Source organism: Triturus cristatus, chromosome 4_1, assembly GCF_964204655.1.
Source record: "Triturus cristatus chromosome 4_1, aTriCri1.1, whole genome shotgun sequence".
Lineage (NCBI taxonomy): Eukaryota > Metazoa > Chordata > Amphibia > Caudata > Salamandridae > Triturus > Triturus cristatus.
This window is the reverse complement of record NC_140585.1, coordinates 86,602,544-86,623,236: the sequence shown is the minus strand read 5'-3', so window position 1 is coordinate 86,623,236 and position 20,693 is coordinate 86,602,544. Positions and strand designations below refer to the sequence as shown.

Genomic DNA, 20,693 nt, shown 5'->3' with positions numbered 1-20,693 from the left:
TGGTTTTTCGACTTAGTTGGCCTGAGATCCTGCCATTCAGGATCTCAGCCTGGCTGTTCTCTCTTTAAAATGGACTCCATGTACCCTAGGTACATACCCAATTGGTTGGATCACCCTGTGAGCCCCTGTACCAGTGTACACTAGGTACCCAGGGCATTGGTGTATCTAAGGCCTGCCAGGGGCTGAAGCATGTATTATGCCACCCCAGGCTTGGCCTAACAAATTTGACACAACTGGCTGATCACTCAGCTGGGGTAAGTTGGTGTAACCACCTCTTACTTAGGTGTAGTATACCTATACCTAACCTTAAATGGGACACCTGGTAACCTATAAGTCACTCCTATGGCAGGCCTTAACAATCCAGAAGGCAGAGTGCTTGGTTCCATGTGAGATGGTGCTCTGGCATGAGCTGAGCCTGTCTGCAGTGGTCGGAACAACTTCCTTCTACTGTTTCCAGATATTGTCATACCATATACTCTTAAGTGCATTATGAACCTCGCGGTTAAATGCTATCTTTGGTTTGGCTTTACCAAAACATGTCGAGTAAGGTGTCATACGAATTGGAATACTAACCCTTCGCCAATTCTGGCGACGGGGTTAGCATTCCACCCTTCTAGAGGGACACGACATGTACAGTACCTGAAACCCGGGTAAAATCAGACATAGCCTCAGCTCCACAAAATGGATGCTGCCACCACAGACACAAGTCTGCCCTCCTGCTGCTGGGAGTCCTTCCAGCTTGGGAGGTGTGGACAAAGGGTTTCCTGCCAGGGGAGGTGCATGCACCACCCCAGACAGGATTTTGTGTATTGGTCAGGTAGGGCTTGAAAGAAACCAGACATGCCTGAGGCTCACAAGGAGCCTCGGTGCATATGCCAGTTCAATCCGGTCCTGGGGCACACCAGTCCCGGGCCTGGGGCGAGCTGGACAAAGGATTGGGGGTGTAACCACCCCCCTTCCTGGTCCCACCCTTAGGGAGGGACCTAGCAGGTAGTCCGGCCCCTAGAATCCGCTTAAAGGTAGGAGCTGTGTCCTAAGACTTCAGACATCCTGGAATCAACTTGAAACTAAGAAGAAGACAGGAACTTCGACGCTCTGCCGCACAGAGGACTGAAGCCAATCTCCCCTGTGGTCAGGGAGTGACCACCTTGCTAACGCAAGCACCATCCAGCGAATCAACGTCTGCTTTGCCGCCGCCTCCCGCCGGAGCCCGAGCCCAGAGACTGACAAGACTTGGACCTCCAGACCTCTCACCGCCCGATCCACAGTCCCTGAGAAGAGGAGACCCGTGGAGGCACCGAGACACGTGGAGCCAGCCATCTTGAAAAGACCACAACAAGCTGCAAGCGCAACAACCGAGGCTCCCTCCAAGTTGTGCTTTGGGATCTGAGAAGCCCAACCCTCGAGCAGCATCTGCACCAAAGGTGAGCCCTCCAGTATCTCCACAATCTGCGTGGGGCCCTTCTGCATTTTGCCACTCGACGCGCCTAACCGGTTGCTGGCCCGCTGGCTAGTGGCCATCTTGGCGACGAACTTCAAGAAATACACCGCTGGTCTGGTTGCTCCAGACTGGCCCTTGCTCCCCTCCAAAGGAGCAGTCCCTCTGACCTTGCTGGTCAGAACCATCAGCTTATTTCGTTTTCCACAACAATTGCTTTTGCCAAGGCTTGTTTGCTTAGACCAAGTCGCCGACACCGCCGACAGCGAGAGCCTGCGTGGGACAGCTCGTGAACCGACTCCTGGACGTCGTCGACCTTCAGGGACCACGTGGCTGCAGAGACAAGCTACACCTTTCTTCCTGTTTGCACCCGACATCGCCTGGTACCCACCTGGTGCCACGCTGGTCACTGGCTAGTGACTGTGAACACTGTCCCCTCTGCTTACAGGTCTTCAACATCTCTGATCCACTCTTGGATCCACCGCATCCCTTCCGGACCGACCGCCTACAGCATCTTTGTCCACAGGCTCCATTGAACAGATAGAAGAAACCCGACGCACTTCGACACCTACGCACCCGCTTCCTGTGGGTGAGGTAAAGCTGGCACTCCGGTGCCCAAGTATAGAGTATCATCTTTAGTGTCTGTGTTTCCAATCTTGAGTTCATAGTCCATCCGGAAGATTCCTTTTGCAGTAACTTTGTACTTTTTACGCACCCATTGAAAACCTATGGGAGCTCGCGTGTGACTATTTGCTCTGCACACGCAACCCGTGGACCTCCTGGTCACTAACTGAAGTTAGCTCCTTGTAGGCCCAGCGATTCTAGAGGCCCTAGGCCTTTTCCCTTTCCTGTTCGTGGTACTTATACCACTATTTTAGTATATGGTTTGAGCGGCCACCAGGGCCTATCCATATAAAGTGCAACTTCTGTGTATTCTACTGTAATCTTGTTTGACGATTGGTGCTCCTGTGCTCATAAAGAGACTAGGGGTTACTTTGAGAAATAAATACATATATATTTTGAATATATATCTGTGTGGTGTCCTTTCATTGGTATAAAAGGGGGTTGCATTTGGTAAAACAGCCTGCTTAACACGCTTCACGAGTTTAGCCTCAAAGACTGCTTAGCCTACGCTACCACTAGGGCAGCTAGTCCGAAAAGGTTGACTTACAACCACACCATAAGGGTTGCTTGGCATGGTACAAGGTGGTCACTTTAACTAGTGAACATCATATACCAGGCCAACTTCTCACATTGGTGAGCAGCGGTTGGATTTGAGCTTGCTGTGTTTTACCATTGTAATCTCTTGGTTACCAATTGAAAGATCACATACGTACCTGTAGGTACATATAAAACAAGATTAGATATACTTAAGTTCTACTGAACTTAGTTGTTGTAGAGCAAAGGGAGTAGCACACCCTGACTACAACTACTAGATAGGTTTAGTAGGTAAACCCAAGTGTAGGTAGATTGCAACACATCCACCCACACTTAAGAGCAATGGCTGGGGCAGAGGGGTCCAATGTACCCATCTCTGTTGAGAGTGACCCCAAGAGGGCACCATCCATCTTTGCTACCCTAAATCAGAATGAGCTCAGGCATTTGGCAACTCTTAGAGGCCTTAAACAGCCCAAGAACCCTACCTCTGCTGAGCTCAGAGAACTCTTACAGAATGATGAAAATCAGAAAGAGCTCGAGAAAGCTTCCCAGTTAGCCCCCTTAGGGACAGGAACAGGAGGCCCCCCTTCTGAAGATGCCACTGAGGTACCCCTTTCCAATAGCCATCCCTTAGATGAGCACCATACTACAGAGGAGGAAAGTGATGGGGATACAGACGTGAGTGAGGATGAAGGGAGAACTAGCCCAGTGCCAAGTGTTATACTTGGCCCAGCTAAACTAAGGCTATTGGGGACTGACAATGGGATCCTCCCATTGAATCTCCCCAGTGGACTTAACCAGGGGTCTGGGAGGCAAAGGAATCACTCAGGTGAATCCAATGCTTCTCAAGCCTCTAGAGGCTCTCAAGGTCACTCCAGGAGAAGGATGACCACCCCTCAGAGGAGGGAACATGAGGCCAAAATGCAAGAAGCCCAGCTGAGGATCAGGAAGCAGGAGCTAGAAGTAGCCCTGATGGAAGAGAAACTGAGCAAGGCTAGGCAGCATAAAGAGAGTGGGTCTATACCCACTGGTGGCAGCATTGTTCCTAGGGACAAAGATAGGGTCTTTGATAGTAGGAACCTGTCTAAGGTTGTGCCCCCCTACAAAAGTGGGGGGCACGGCCACCAGCTGCTGCGTGTGCCCCAGTGCCTGCCTTCTGCCTCAGCGCCGGCCTCGCTGCCGCCTTGAGCGCTCCCCTTTGGTTTTCGCCGGTTTTTGACTGAAATTTGTGCTTGTTTTCTTTGTATGCCGTATGATCGTTTGTTAACTGTTTTGCCTCCGTTTTGACCTGCATTGTTGCCTGTATTTTTTGTACAGTTTCTTCTTCGTGTTTTGCCCTCCATTTGTGTATTTGTGCTTGTCTCCTTCCTGTTTGCCCGCCTACCTCGCCGCCCTCCGCTCTCCCTCCCCGCTCCCGCTTCCCGCCACCGCCATTAGCCCCGCCCCTTTTCTCTTCTGTTCCCTCCCCGCTCCCGCCTCCCAGCTGCTCCGCCCACCCGCGCACTTCGCCTTTATATGGCGACCGTGCGAACGCGCAGCGGTCACGCGCAGCGGTCACGCGCAGCGGGCGCGCCGATTGTGCGCCGAAGGCGCGCCAAAGGTAAGCCCGTCTGCGCCCGTCCGCGACCGGATCGCGTCCAGCGCCAGGACCCCTGGCCCCCGAAGACCCCGACCGACCCGCCTGACGTACTCCGCCGCCACCCTCACCGCACTCAACACCGGCCGACTCCCAGAATGCCATCAAGCCACTCCACGACGTACCCACGGACCTTTCAGCTGCCACGCCTGCAAGTTCTCCTGCATCCGGACCAGCCTCGCACCAGCACCCGCCAAGTCGAACACCAGCAGCACCCACCTCAAGTGCATCCTGCTCAACACCCGCTCCGTCCACAGACACGCCATCGAACTCTGGAACCTTCTAGACGCCACAGCCCCTGACGTTGCCTTCCTCACGGAGACCTGGATGAACGCCTCTTCAGCTCCCGACATCGCCATCGCTATCCCAGAGGGCTACAAGATCGTCCGGAGGGACCGAAACGCCAACCAGCTGGGAGGAGGCATCGCCATCATCCACAGGAACACCATCCGTCTCACGACCAGCACCGACAACACCCTGACCAGCGCCGAACACCTGCATTTCCAGATCCACACCAACCCGAACACCACCCTCAGAGGCACCCTGATCTACCGACCCCCTGGACCACGCACACAATTCAGCGAGGACATCGCCGACTTCGTCAGCCCGCATGCCCTCCCCTCCGCTGACTACATCCTCCTGGGAGACCTCAACTTCCATCTAGAGAACAACAACGACCGCAACACCAGCACCCTGCTCGACAACCTCGCCAACCTGGGACTCAAGCAACTGGTGTCCACCCCCACCCACCTCGCCGGACACACACTCGACGCAGTCTTCTCTTCCAGCACAGACATCGACTTCAGCCACGCCACAGAGCTTCAATGGACGGACCACAGCTGCGTCCACTTCACCTTCAAGAGAACGACGACCCACCAACACCAGCAACAGGCCGCCCACAGAAGCTGGAACAAGATCACAGCAGACCAGCTCGCCACCTCCCTGAGCCAGCACCCTCCTGCCAGCTCAGCGAACCCCAGCCAGGCCGCCGACAACCTCACGAAGTGGATCAGCAACTGCGCGGACGAACTCGCCCCACTGAGGACCCCGCCTAGCAGACCCGGCAGCAAGAAGGCTCCATGGTTCACCGACGAACTCAAGAGCTCCAAGAAGAACTGCCGAGCCCTCGAGAAAGTCTGGAGAAAGGAACCGACACCGGACAACAGGACCTCCTTCAAACTTGCCACCCGGAAACACCACCAGCTGATCCGCGCCGCCAAGAAAACAGCATTCAAGGACCGGTTGGACAACAACGCACACAACTGCAAGGAACTCTTCAACATCGTGAAAGAGCTTTCCAACCCCAGCGCAGGAAACAACGACATCACCCCATCGCAAGACCTCTGCAACTCCCTCGCTTCATACTTCCACAACAAGATCGCGGACATACACAACAGCTTCTACAACCAACCAACGCACACCATGACCGAACAACCACCCCCCACCACCACCCTCCACGCCTGGACCCCGATCAGCACCGAAGACACCATCCGCACGATGAACTCCATCCACTCCGGATCACCGACCGACCCCTGCCCTCACCACGTCTTCAACAAGGCCGACGCTGTCATCGCACCCCACCTGCGAGACATCATCAACACATCCTTCGACATCACCATCTTCCCTGAGAGCTGGAAACACGCCGAACTCAGCGCTCTACTCAAGAAACCAACAGCGGACCCCACCGACCTCAAGAACTACCGCCCCATCTTGCTCCTCCCGTTTCCAGCCAAAGTCATCGAGAAGACCGTCAACAAGCAGATGGCCGCCTTCCTCGAGACGAACGGATCCCTCGACCCCTCACAGTCCGGCTTCCGAGCCAATCACAGCACCGAGACCGCCCTCATCGCCGCCACCGATGACATCCGAGCCCTGATGGACAATGGAGAAACAGCGGCCCTCATCCTCCTAGACCTCTCCGCGGCATTCGACACGGTCTGCCACCGCACCCTAGTACGGCGCCTCAGCAACATCGGAATCCAGGACAAGGCGCTGGAATGGATCATCTCCTTCCTCGACGGAAGAACACAGAGAGTCCGCCTACCACCGTACAAGTCAGAGGCCTCCGAAGTCATCTGCGGCGTCCCTCAAGGATCATCTCTGAGCCCCACCCTCTTCAACGTCTACATGAGCCCCCTCGCGGCCATCGTACGCAAACACAACCTCAGCATAATCTCCTACGCCGACGACACCCAGCTGATCCTCTCCCTGACCAACGACCCCACCGCCGCCAGAGCCAACCTGCACGAAGGGATGAAAGAGGTAGCCGAGTGGATGACGACCAGCCGCCTGAAACTGAACTCGGACAAGACGGAGGTCCTCATCCTGGGCCCCTCACCCTCCGCCTGGGACGACTCCTGGTGGCCTCCCGCCCTGGGCACCGCACCCAAACCGACAGACCATGCACGCAACCTGGGCTTCATCCTGGACTCCACCCTCTCCATGACCAGGCAAGTCAACAACGTCTCCTCGGCGTGCTTCAACATCCTACGCATGCTACGGAAGATCTTCTGGTGGATCCCCACCGAGACCAGGAAAACCGTCACCCAGGCCCTCGTCACCAGCCGACTGGACTACGGCAACGCCCTCTACGCCGGTACCACCGCCAAGCTCCAGAAGAGACTCCAGCGGATCCAGAACGCCTCAGCCAGACTCATCCTCGACATCCCACGAACCAGCCACATCTCCGGACATCTGAGAGACCTTCACTGGCTCCCCGTCAACAAAAGAATCACCTTCCGCCTCCTCACCCACGCACACAAAGCCCTACACGACCAAGGCCCGAGCTACCTCAACAACCGAGTCAACTTCTACGCTCCCAAACGCCACCTCCGATCAGCCAACCACGCCCTCGCTGCCGTCCCCCGCATCCGAAGAGCGACTACAGGAGGAAGGTCCTTCTCCTACCTGGCCGCCAAGACCTGGAACTCCCTCCCGACCGACCTGCGCCTGACCCAAGACCACCTCTCCTTCAGGAAGAAGCTGAAGACCTGGCTGTTCGAGCAGTAGCGGCACCCCCCCCCCCCCCCCCCCCCCCGAGCGCCTTGAGACCCTACGGGTATGTAGCGCGCTTTATAAGTGTCATTGATTGATTGATTGACAAATGGATGACTGCTCTTGAGAGAGCCTGAAAAGTGCAGCAGGTTCCTGAAGACCAGTGGGCAGCAATATTATGGCTCTCCTTTGAGGGGAGAGGCAGAGATAGACTCCTCACTGTTAGAGAAGAGGATGTCAGAAATTACAGAGTCCTGAAGAGTGTCCTAGTTGATGGGTTAGGCTTAACCACTGAACAGTACAGGTTAATGTTCAGAGACACCCTGAAGACACAGACTCAGGACTGGACTGAATATGTGGAATGTGCCACTAAGGCTTTGGAGGGTTGGTTGCTGGGAAGTAAGGTGTCTGATTATACAGGATTGTACAATTTGATGATGAGAGAGCAGATTTTAGGTAATTGTCAAAACCAGCTTCTCCATCAACACCTGGTAGACTCAGATTTGACCTCTCCCCAAGAATTGGGAAAGAGGGCAGATAAATGGGTCAGGACCAGGATCAGGCCTAAAAACCAGGGTGGTGACCAAAAGAAAGATACCACCAAGCCTCAAGAGAAGGGTGGGGATAAAGAAAAAGAGAAATCTTCCTCAGGGCCCCAAAACTCCACACAGGGTGGTGGGTCCCAAGCTCCCTCCTCTACCACAGCTAAAAAGCCTTACTGCCATGAGTGTAAAACTCCTGGGCATTAGAAAACTGACAGCAGTTGCCCAAGGGCTAAAAACAAAACTGTTCCTCCAAGTACTCCTGTCACACCACCTATTACTGTCAGCAGTAATCCCCCAGGTGGTAGGAGTGCCCCCAGAAATCTGGGTGGGTTCACTTGGGGAACACAGGGGGAGCCTGGCTTAGCCAATTCCCCTACAGCAACTACTCTGTAATGGTGGCATGGGGTTTGCCAACTTCACTGCCTGTCCCAACACTTTGGGTAGGTACAGACAGGAGCCCTACATCAATGGTACCAAAGCTGAGGCCTACAGAGACACTGGAGCTAGCATCACAATGGTGGCCCATTGGCTAGTTCCCTCTGAGCAGCTTTTGCCTGGTTTCTCCTACCAGGTGACTAACATTGATGGCAAACAGAACAGTCATCCCATGGCAGAGGTATGTCTCAGCTGGGGAGGTGTCACTGGCCCTAAAAGGGTGGCAGTGTCCCCAGCCTTGCCTGTAGACTGCTTACTGGGGAATGACTTAGAACTCTCAGCTTGGGCTGGAGTTGAACAAGACACCCATTCTAAAATGGTAGGCCTTTCACAAAAGGGTAGTGGGGTTGTGCCATTCACAACCCCTGTCCAAATAGATTTCCTCCCTGGAAAGGTTGGAAGGGCAGTGGTAGCCACAGCCCAGGCACAGACAGACTTCCCTGTAGAGACTGGCAGAGCTGTGACAGTCACAGCTCAAACACAAACTGAGTGCCCCCCTGAAAAGGTTGGCAAGGCTGTAATGGACTCAGCCTATACTCAGACTGACATAGGTGTAGTGAAGCCTGAAACTATGGATCACTCCACACAAACAGAGAGTAGTGGGGAGGAAGAAAAGTCTCCCTCTCCCCAGACATTAGGAAAAGGTCGGCCTCCTCAGGGATCTGACCTCACCCCTTGTGAAGGAACTGCCCCAGAGGTAGCCAGGCCTGGCCTGGCAGAGCCTCTGATGCCAGTGGCCCCTTCCAAGGTGGGACCCAGTCTGGTGCAGGTAGCCTGCCTCTCTCTACCCTGCCTCAGTCAGCCCAGGGCTGCAGAGGTCAGGGAGGCCAGTGGACCCCCAGAGGGCCCCTGTCCACAAGAACCCCCCCATCAAAAGAATGAGGATTGCCTGTCTAGTAGCCCTAGTCAGGTGATGGGTAAAAACATTCCTGAGGGATTCCCTTTACAGGTAGTTAGGGACCTCCCCCAGAGGGATTCTGTTGGGCACAGGCAAACATGGGACCTTAGGGCCCCAAACCTGACCTGTCCCTCCAGTAAGCCCACAAAAGGGACTCAGCCTCCAGCTTTAGGTAGCCAGAGGCTGACCCTGAGAGCACAGTGCAACTCAGTTAAGGAAAGAAAGGCATCCATGGTGGAGGATGATTGGAGGAAGCTGAGGCCTCACTTTGAGGACACTCACTTCAGTACTCAAACTCAACACCAGCCTTTTACTTTGCCAAGACACACCAAAGGTAGAAATTCCCTATGGTGGAGACCCTCTGATACCCTTAGGGTGAGGGATTGCTTAGTGGACCATGAGACAGGGGGTAACCATGCCAGTGCTGGTTCCTCCTTATATGGCCACTTGGGCAATATAGGCTTACCTGGTCAAGGTCAGCCTTATCTCCCTTCGTTTGGGGGGGGGGGGTGTAGGAAGGTGGATATCTGACTATGGTTACCCCCAAATTTTTGCCTAGTGTCTAGCTGGTTTTTCGACTTAGTTGGCCTGAGATCCTGCCATTCAGGATCTCAGCCTGGCTGTTCTCTCTTTAAAATGGACTCCATGTACCCTAGGTACATACCCAATTGGTTGGATCACCCTGTGAGCCCCTGTACCAGTGTACACTAGGTACCCAGGGTATTGGTGTATCTAAGGCCTGCCAGGGGCTGAAGCATGTATTATGCCACCCCAGGCTTGGCCTAACAAATTTGACACAACTGGCTGATCACTCAGCTGGGGTAAGTTGGTGTAACCACCTCTTACTTAGGTGTAGTATACCTATACCTAACCTTAAATGGGACACCTGGTAACCTATAAGTCACTCCTATGGCAGGCCTTAACAATCCTGAAGGCAGAGTGCTTGGTTCCATGTGAGATGGTGCTCTGGCTTGAGCTGAGCCTGTCTGCAGTGGTCGGAACAACTTCCTTCTACTGTTTCCAGATATCGTCATACCATATACTCTTAAGTGCATTATGAACCTCGCGGTTAAATGCTATCTTTGGTTTGGCTTTATCAAAACATGTCGAGTAAGGTGTCATACGAATTGGAATACTAACCCCTCGCCAATTCTGGCAACGGGGTTAGCATTCCACCCTTCTAGAGGGACACAACATGTACAGTACCTGAAACCCGGGTAAAATCAGACATAGCCTCAGCTCCACAAAATGAATGCTGCCACCACAGACACAAGTCTGCCCTCCTGCTGCTGGGAGTCCTTCCAGCTTGGGAGGTGTGGACAAAGGGTTTCCTGCCAGGGGAGGTGCACGCACCACCCCAGACAGGATTTTGTGTATTGGTCAGGTAGGGCTTGAAAGAAACCAGACATGCCTGAGGCTAACAAGGAGCCTCGGTGCATATGCCAGTTCAATCCGGTCCTGGGGCACACCAGTCCCGGGCCTGGGGCGTGCTGGACAAAGGATTGGAGGTGTAACCACCCCCCTTCCTGGTCCCACGCTTAGGGAGGGACCTAGCAGGTAGTCCGGCCCCTAGAATCCGCTTAAAGGTAGGAGCTGTGTCCTAAGACTTCAGACATCCTGGAATCAACTTGAAACTAAGAAGAAGACGGGAACTTCGACGCTCTGCCACACAGAGGACTGAAGCCAATCTCCCCTGTGGTCAGGGAGTGACCACCTTGCTAACGCAAGCACCATCCAGCGAATCAACGTCTGCTTTGCCGCCGCCTCCCGCCGGAGCCCGAGCCCAGAGACTGACAAGACCTGGACCTCCAGACCTCTCACCGCCCGATCCACAGTCCCTGAGAAGAGGAGACCCGTGGAGGCACCGAGACACGTGGAGCCAGCCATCTTGAAAAGACCACGACAAGCTGCAAGCGCAACAACCGACGCTCCCTCCAAGTTGTGCTTTGGGATCTGAGAAGCCCAACCCTCGAGCAGCATCTGCACCAAAGGTGAGCCCTCCAGCATCTCCACGATCTGCGTGGGGCCCTTCTGCATTTTGCCACTCGACGCGCCTAACCGGTTGCTGGCCCGCTGGCTAGTGGCCATCTTGGCGACGAACTTCAAGAAATACACCGCTGGTCTGGTTGCTCCAGACTGGCCCTTGCTCCCCTCCAAAGGAGCAGTCCCTCTGACCTTGCTGGTCAGAACCATCAGCTTATTTTGTTTTCCACAACAATTGCTTTTGCCAAGGCTTGTTTGCTTCGACCAAGTCGCCGACACCGCCGACAGTGAGAGCCTGCGTGGGACAGCTCGTGAACCGACTCCTGGACGTCGTCGACCTTCAGGGACCACGTGGCTGCAGAGACAATCTACACCTTTCTTCCTGTTTGCACCCGACATCGCCTGGTACCCACCTGGTGCCACGCTGGTCACTGGCTAGTGACTGTGAACACTGTCCCCTCTGCTTACAGGTCTTCAACATCTCTGATCCACTCTTGGATCCACCGCATCCCTTCCGGACCGACCGCCTGCAGCATCTTTGTCCACAGGCTCCATTGAACAGATAGAAGAAACCCGACGCACTTCGACACCTACGCACCCGCTTCCTGTGGGTGAGGTAAAGCTGGCACTCCGGTGCCCAAGTATAGAGTATCATCTCTAGTGTCTGTGTTTCCAATCTTGAGTTCATAGTCCATCCGGAAGATTCCTTTTGCAGTAACTTTGTACTTTTTACGCACCCATTGAAAACCTATGGGAGCTCGCGTGTGACTATTTGCTCTGCACACGCAACCCGTGGACCTTCTGGTCACTAACTGAAGTTAGCTCCTGGTAGGCCCAGCGATTCTAGAGGCCCTAGGCCTTTTCCCTTTCCTGTTCGTGGTACTTATACCACTATTTTAGTATATGGTTTGAGCGGCCACCAGGGCCTATCCATATAAAGTGCAACTTCTGTGTATTCTACTGTAATCTTGTTTGACGATTGGTGCTCCTGTGCTCATAAAGAAACTAGGGGTTACTTTGAGAAATAAATACATATATATTTTGAATATATATCTGTGTGGTGTTCTTTCATTGGTATAAAAGGGGGTTGCATTTGGTAAAACAGCCTGCTTAACACGCTTCACGAGTTTAGCCTCAAAGACTGCTTAGCCTACGCTACCACTAGGGCAGCTAGTCCGAAAAGGTTGACTTACAACCACACCATAAGGGTTGCTTGGCATGGTACAAGGTGGTCACTTTAACTAGTGTACATCATATACCAGGCCAACTTTTCACCCCCACCAATGGATTCCAGGAAGTAGCCAGGCCATACAACCGAGACTTCAACAGGTCACAGAATGCCAAGACTGTCGTCAAGGGAACAAGCGACATCATCGTCAGGTGTTTTACAATGGATTCCACCTACGCTCCTGATGCGCCTATATTTGAACCATAAGACACTAATTGCCTCACAGCAAGAGTAAGCCGGACCGACGAACATCACATAGGTGGAATATCACTCAACTGACGCTCAGCTGAAAGGTCCGGACTTCAGCAGCACCGTGTTCGTGTCCAGATACTGGTTAAAGTATGGACATGTGCCAAGACGTCCGGGTGCGCCCAGCTGCACCTGTCCACCGCTGTCCTGCGAGCTACAGCTCTGAACTGTGAACATTCAGTTATTTTTAGTTGTTTTCCCTTTCCTTCCCATAGGTTGGACTCTTGTTTGTTGTTTTTTATTTTAATAAAATTTGGGAGGAATATTGTGTCCTGCTGGACACAGTTTAGTGTTTCTGCCAGCTACTCCACCGAGGGCTGGCCCACACACATACCCCCTCACCCATCCAACATGGGCGTCACCAGTCAGGTGACCCCGCAAATAAAAGAGCCCGCGTGCACGTGCTCGAGGCTAGTTTGTAGTACCATAGGTATGAGTCTGTGCCGTCCTTCCTCCAGTATGTGGGCCTAGGCCCAGAACATACCAGGTTCTTTGTCATTATTATTTTGGGCAGACGGTAAAGGTGCGGTACAGAGCAATTGACGAGGGGCGCGCCGGTGGCCGAGATACCCACCTCCCTTGAGCGAACCGTCAGGGACCTTACGACTCTGTTCCATGCTACCCCAACTCTCTCTTTGTATCGACCTGCCTTTGGTACCTGCTACCCTCCCGAGACACCCGACAATGCCTTTCATGACCCCGTGGCAGGTATTGCCCTTGCCCTCACATTATAACTGCCCCTGTGGGCCATCCGGGCACTTGCTGGCGTGTGCCTGCTCAGTTTTTGCGTATGATACCAGGCATGCTCGGTCGCAAGACTTGTGCGCGACTAAAAAATGTATTTGTGTTTTTTGGTTCGCCTTACACTGTGTGCATTCTTCTGCAGACCCGCAATTTCAAGGAATAAATACATATATTTTGCATTGAAATTGGCCTTAAATATTCTCCGAGTTTTTGTGTTGTCCTTGCTAGTTCCTCCGGCTCTTTGCTCCCTTGTGTTTCGACCCAAGGAACTGCCATCTTGCTGATGAATTTAGTGTTGTCACCGGAGTGAGGAAGGGAGTTCTCAGACATGAGCTCACCACCGGTTCACTAATGGTTCACCTCTCGCACCGTGGGCACGAGGAAGCCATCCCCAGCATCGATACACAACACGCAGCCTTTACAGCCACGAGGACCACCGCCTAAAACACTCCAGAGAGCATGCAAGGACTGCTTTACAAAAACGTATCGTTTTGGACTGAATTCTAATCAGCACTCGTTGACCTGAGAGCTGTAACGTGGGGACAGAAGAGACCTCCCCAAGGAGCTGTCCAACTCCCAGCGGGCTCCAGACTGAGGAGAGTGAATTCATTTACTCACCCTATATACGTAAACTGCTCTTGAATACACCGCGCAGGCGTGCGCTTACAGGCTGAAGGATTCCGGCCGTAACATGTAGTTTACAATTGCTTTATATATAATAAAGTATAATATATACAAATAGTTATGTATGTCATATTGAATACGGTAAGACATTGCACAGTGTCTCTTTCTTCTATTGAACCCTGAAAAACCTTTAAAAAACTTTTGATTTTTTTCATGCACAACCACGATTAAAAGGCGGTTCCTTCGAGAAAGTACCTTTCTCATTTACACTAGAAAAAAACAGAAAAGGACTCTCAAGCTGTTCATTGCAATAGCAACTAGAAGCCCTCTTCGTGTCCCGAGCTGCTCCCTCCCTCTCTCACACTCTTTGTGTCATACACCAGTGACTGAGAGAGCACAAACCCGAGGCACTATAAACAGGACACCATTGTCACCTACCCGCTATCGCTTTCCAGCTGCTAGAAGCCCTCTTGTGCCCCGAGCGCCTTCCTTCCTCTCTCACACTCTTTGCGCCATACACCAGTGACTGAGAGAGCACAAACCAGAGGCACTATAAACAGGACACCATTGTCACCTACCCGCTATCGCTTTCCAGCTGCTAGAAGCCCTCTTGTGCCCCGAGCGCCTTCCTTCCTCTCTCACACTCTTTGCGTCATACACCAGTGACTGAGAGAGCACAAACCCGAGGCACTATAAACAGGACACCATTGTCACCTACCCGCTATCGCTTTCCAGCTGCTAGAAGCCCTCTTGTGCCCCGAGCGCCTTCCTCCCTCTCTCACACTCTTTGTGTCATGCACCAGTGACTGAGAGAGCACAAACCCGAGGCACTATACACAGGACACCATTGTCACCTACCCGCTATCGCTTTCCAGCTGCTAGAAGCCCTCTTGTGCCCCGAGCGCCTTCCTCCCTCTCTCACACTCTTTGTGTCATGCACCAGTGACTGAGAGAGCACAAACCCGAGGCACTATACACAGGACACCATTGTCACCTACCCGCTATCGCTTTCCAGCTGCTAGAAGCCCTCTTGTGCCCCGAGCGCCTTCCTTCGTCTCTCACACTCTTTGTGTCATACACCAGTGACTGAGAGAGCACAAACCAGAGGCACTATAAACAGGACACCATTGTCACCTACCCGCTATCGCTTTCCAGCTGCTAGAAGCCCTCTTGTGCCCCGAGCGCCTTCCTTCCTCTCTCACACTCTTTGTGTCATGCACCAGTTACTGAGAGAGCACAAACCCCTGATACGTGGATGAGCAAAGTTCACCTATTACAAGATTCAAGGTGAATACGAACAAGGAACTGGACTATATGAAGACGCAATAAAAAGGCCCCACCTTATCACGCGGGAGAGAGTCCAGGAAGTGAGGGGCATATCAACAACAACCGGCGATAATTATCGCTCAGCGCTCTTAGCGTGAGGATAATTATCGCCGGCTAGCGTGAATTTTTATCGCTGAGATAGCGTGCTATTAGCAACGCTTATCTCAATAGCGATAAAAATCCTCACGCTAAGTGGCTATCGTGAGATTATCGCTGGAAACCCAGCGATAATCTCACGTTAGCTTGTTGATAGGGACAGACAAACTTAGCCATGATATCCTCCTTCCATAGGATATCATGGCTAAGTCTGAAAATTAGCAGACGTAAAAAAGCAGCGTTAACCGCGGTTAGCGCTGCTTTTTTTGTCTCTAACAGGGTTAGCGACATTCTTGATAATAGGAGAAATGTCGCTTAGCGACATTTCTCCTATTATTTTACTCTGGAACGCCCCCTTTGCATGATGCAAGGGGAAGCGTAGAGTAAAAGGGTGCTAACATGCGAATTTGCATGTTAGCACCCTGTTGTTGATAGGGTGCTAGTTTTATCTCTGCTTTTTTGGCTTTTAAAGCCAAAAAAGCAGAGATAAAGCCCTTGTTGATATGCCCCTTAGTTACTAAAAGAAAAACGATCCCTATTGGCTGTTTTGAGAGATCTCACGTAGGATGGAATTTGCAGAATTTAGCTCAGAATCTGTAATAAAATGGCAACTTTCGTTTTGTTTTGCTTTTGGCTTTTTTTCAACCATCACTGTTCCTGTTAGAACTGGAGCATGGCTAGCATTTACATTAGAGCCGCTCCAGGCAGCTGCCTTATGGCACAACCACAAATGGCCGTGAGAGGGCGCAGGATAACAGGACTGCATCACGGGACTCAAAAAACAGATGTTTTGCTAGAGAAAGGGAGTGCCCAAATGGTGGAATATCATTTTACCTGGAACACCAACCCTGTTGCCAGCAAAGCTTGAATTTTTGAAGCATTATAGGATTCGCAGTGTCATAAACTGTTTACATTGTAAAGTACAAACACAAGAGTGTGTGTAGAAATAACTTAGAGAAAGATCTGGAATATGACAGCAGACTACGAAATAGGTTTTCTTTGGTGATCTCACTGGTGAAAGTGCAGATTCAAAAAAAGAGCAGTCAGACACGTTATCTTCAGCGTCTGCAGTGTCACCTTTAAGGCTATGAAAAGCTTCCATTGTATCTGAGGATACTGTATCAGCCATCAGGTAACTGGACCTGGCACAACTACCAGCAAGCGGGGGCGTTTATTATATGCGCCTGCGCGACATCCCCTTCCGCTCCATGGACCAGGCAATAGCTGGATAGCTGATAGCATTGTTCCATCACATTAAGGATCAGGAAGACAGGTTCTGGGTATATTTAGGGTAGACCTTTCTGCATCTAGACTGAACTTGCATCTGTTACAGAGTAGGGTGACTAATCCTGCATACAATGTTACCATGCCTTTTAATCACATGGGCAGAAACATGTTGACTATCTGTAGGGATAAAGAGCATCATATGTAATCCTCTATCTTTTTTAACTCAGTGGTAATGGGGGAAATACTGAAGTCGAACACGCAGCATAGTGAGATATTAATGGGGCTGCCTTGTGCATGCAAAAAAAGAGACTCAATCACTAATCAACTCTGTGCAGCTGGCAGGGACAAAATAACCTGATGAAGGCCTAAATTAGACGTGCGACTGATGGGATGCTGAAAAATAAGAAACATAACGTCTTGTATGACTGAGTGTTCGTGTTCTTGTAGTCGAATATACTAAGAAGAACATAGTTTGGCTCCGAGATGAGGTTCTTTCTTCAAGGGCCATAGATTGTTGGTGCACGTGAACTACCAGATGAAACACATGATTCAGCCAAAATCCTAAAGCTGTTTATGTGACCATGCATATCTTATACCTGACTGATGTATGTTTTACTCCCACATTTCCAGGACTAACACTCATTTACCCACGGGAAAAACGTTTGGAAATTGGACCCATTGTAATTATGTGACCAAGCAATATAGTGAGTGGCAAAGCATGTATATATGAGGTCAGTGACAAGCATAAAGTCAACGAGTGATGGAGAGGAAGCTGGCTTGTGCACTCTTAATGCACTGTGTACTAGTGGTCTCTAAAGAGGGACATCTTCAACTCTTTCCTAAACTGGAGCAGCATTGGGGCTTCTTAATGGATATGGGGATGTTGTTCCTGGTCCAGGGAGCTCATACGGAAAAGGTTTACTTTTTTTTTTTGTCAAATATCTTTTTGTTAAGTTTTATACCACAATAAATTGCAATACAATCTCCACAATAAGACCATAACCCAGCATTTAGTCGCCACATCCGTGTTCAGCGTTCCTCCATCTCTTATGGTCCGGAGCTACTTGGAATCTGCTCCTTGTGTTACCAAGTTTAAGAACCTAATGGAACTTACTTGTACCCCCCGACCACTCCCTTCCATCCCACTAATCCCCTCCCCCCATTAAAAATAAACCTAAACTAAGATAAACATAGCAAGGTACTCAGGGGCATATTCACAAGGCAATATCGCCGCTTTAGCGGCACTTTTCTGCCGATAAAGCAGCGATAATTTTTATCGCTATATTCACAAGCTGTCGCTAACAGCAGTTAGCGACGGCTTTCAGACAAAATGGACCTTTTTCAATATCGCAACTTCAGTCAGCGATAATTATCGCAAATGATATCCAAGGGAGGCGTTCCCTTGCAAACTCTGACGTTAAACCCTATTCACAAGGAGAATCCTTAATTTAAGATGACCAAAAAAGTGGCTGTAACTACAATGCGAGGCAGTTTTTTAAGACCAGAAAATATCTGGTCTTAAAATGGAGATAACCATTGTGGCCCCATTTCTGCAGGTTTTGTTGCTGCGCTGCCCTGTCACAAAATTACAGTGCAGGACTGCACACCATCAATAAGATAGTGCGCATTCCTGTGCCCCAGTCATGAAATGTTTGCAAAAAGACAGCATTGCAACACTTCTCACTACCCCCTTCTTGCGACGGCATGGATGCACTGTACTCACTGGACTGCGCTGCATGACACAAGTAATGACAATTACGTCAGGAATCCTAACGTATCTGTCTGCGCTAAAGTCCCTCATTGCTGCAGTTGTGTCACAATCATGACGCAACTCCAGCAATGCATGGGGCCAGCCTATCCCTGTGGCACTGCATCACCCTCACGCCTGCCGTCAGGCAGGCGGAAGCTACTGATGCAGTGCAGTTCCTGAGGGGTGCCAGAATGTCAACGCTGTCAGAGATCCATCGGTGGCGGTTGTGTGCTGCGGTGTCATCGTTGGGAAGCAGTGGTGGAGTGTTGGTGCTGTGAGAGTTGACGATACGTCCAACGGTGGCCTTGATCCAGCTGCGAGGGGATGCAATGATGGCATTGACATCCAGTGGGAAAGGGTAGACTTGATGTATCCAATGACTGTTGGTCCAGGAGAGTCCGGTGTTGTTGCTGAAGTTGAAGCTCCCACTTGCGGCAGTGAGGTGCTCGACCGTGTGTCCTGCTATGTGGCCTGTTGATGTGAGGTGCTGCTTGTGTCTGATGTTGGTGACCTTCCCCAGAAGGTGGTGGGGTCCTGGTCACTAGGGTTGTCCAGGTGGAACTTGAGATCACATAGTAGGATGTCATTGGTGGATGGGAGATCCTGGGGTACAATGAGGTCAACAATGGTATTTGAGAATGGGGGTCCACTGTACGGGGGTCCTGCACATGAGTGTGCTGCAGTGGATGTGCTTGGGCTTTGTCCGGATCTGAGAGTTGAGGTGGTCCATGGTCACCCTTGGGTCATTAGAGTGCATGGTCAGTCGGAGTGTGCCTCTGTTGGTGATGGCAATGCCTTGTCCTTGAAGGGTGTGCTGCTCCTTGCGGGTGATTATGCAGCAGTCAGTGTTGGCGATGGCAATGTCTGGTCTGGAGCAGATATTGGTCCTGGCAGGCGATGTGGCATCCAGGGTTGATGGCGAGGAGGGTGGGGCGTCGTAGCAGTGGAGTGTCCAAGAGGAAGGCTTCTTGGTGCTGAGCGCGGTCCAGGGGCAGACGGAGTGAAACGGCGAAGCCTATGGGTTGCCTTTGTCACGTGAGACAACCATTCCAATGCAGACAGTACATCATTAACAACGCAACTCCGACAATGCAGGTCCATCACATTGCATTTGATTACAAAGCATTGTGATGTCAGTAATGGTGTAATTTCAATCATTATGGGTGGGTATGTGTTCCAGACGTAACATATGAAATTAATGGGGTGTTTTTTGGGCTACAATATGAAAATTGGGGTGTTTTTCATGGTAAAATAAGAAAATTGGGGTGTTTTTTGGTGTAAAATATGAAAATTGGGTGTGTATGGGGGGCTGAAAAAGGAATTCCTCTGTTCACATTTGGGTTCGGGGTGCAAAGGTTAGTTTAGGGTTGCACTCACTGGAGTGGGAATAGTGATATTTATGTCAACGCTATGCAACACTTATTCAACTGTTACAATGTGCCTAGTTGTAGTATGCATTGGAATTTAATGCAATGTTATGTCATGCGTCACAAACACGTATGTGCCTCTGGCACACAAGTGGAACGCCTGATGTGCATAGGAGCACAGTGGACAACATTGAGAAGTGCTGTGGGGGCATGTTCTACATGACAGGAAAGTGCACATGACTGTTTTGGGTGGCCTGTGAGGGCCGACCAAACATTCATTGCACACTTGAGTGGGCATGACAATCGGCCCATGCCCTGCTCCGTGTTTGGAGCACTCGTACTCACCCTCCCACCCCCTGAGGATACATAGCATGATTACAACAGTTAGTTTTCATCATGTGATGATTGTTCCTCTTCTGCACTGTTTGAGACTGTGGGGCAACGCTCTTCAGCCACAGCGGAAGACATGCCACTGGGGGGGGCGTCATCTACGCGTGATAGGCCTCAGTTCAAAAAGATTTTACTAACAAGAAAGAAAAGGCGTCACACCATAATACAACAAGCTGAGTGCATATCACATCAAAAAATAATTACAATACAGTAAGTAAAGTAGGCTTTTTGTTAAAAAAAAAAAAACATTGCACATACAATAATATACCCCCGTAAGGATCGGAGCAAAATGGAAACAATCAGGGGTATTTAAGGAGGCTTTAAAACTTCTTGTTGGGCTGGACAGAGTTGAAATGAACGAGTAGCACTAGCATCCAAATATAATGTAATAGGCGACCATAAAGCTAATCCTTTAGGTGCTAAATGCAAAGGGTATACAAAGGAGGTATCCAATCTGTGATTATGGCAGACGGCATACCACCATGCCCTATAGGAAATCTTAGAAAAGTCTTTCCAATTATCTGTAATTTGCTGGAATGCGACTGCTAGCAATAAATCAACAATTTTAACATTAGATGAAATGTCCTCCCAGCAAGATGATAGAC

At 51.0% G+C, this 20,693-nt stretch overlaps 1 protein-coding gene across 1 annotated transcript in view; it reads right to left on the bottom strand.

Annotated features, from left to right (window-relative positions):
* LOC146839615 (membrane-spanning 4-domains subfamily A member 4D-like) overlaps positions 1 to 14,475 on the bottom strand; it is a 293,092-nt gene extending 278,617 nt beyond the window's left edge. Inside the window, exon 1 of the mRNA XM_085651694.1 lies at positions 14,371 to 14,475. The gene's annotated coding sequence lies outside the window, so the exon portion shown is untranslated. The remainder of the gene's footprint in view (positions 1 to 14,370) is intronic.
* Positions 14,476 to 20,693: the final 6,218 nt, after the last annotated feature.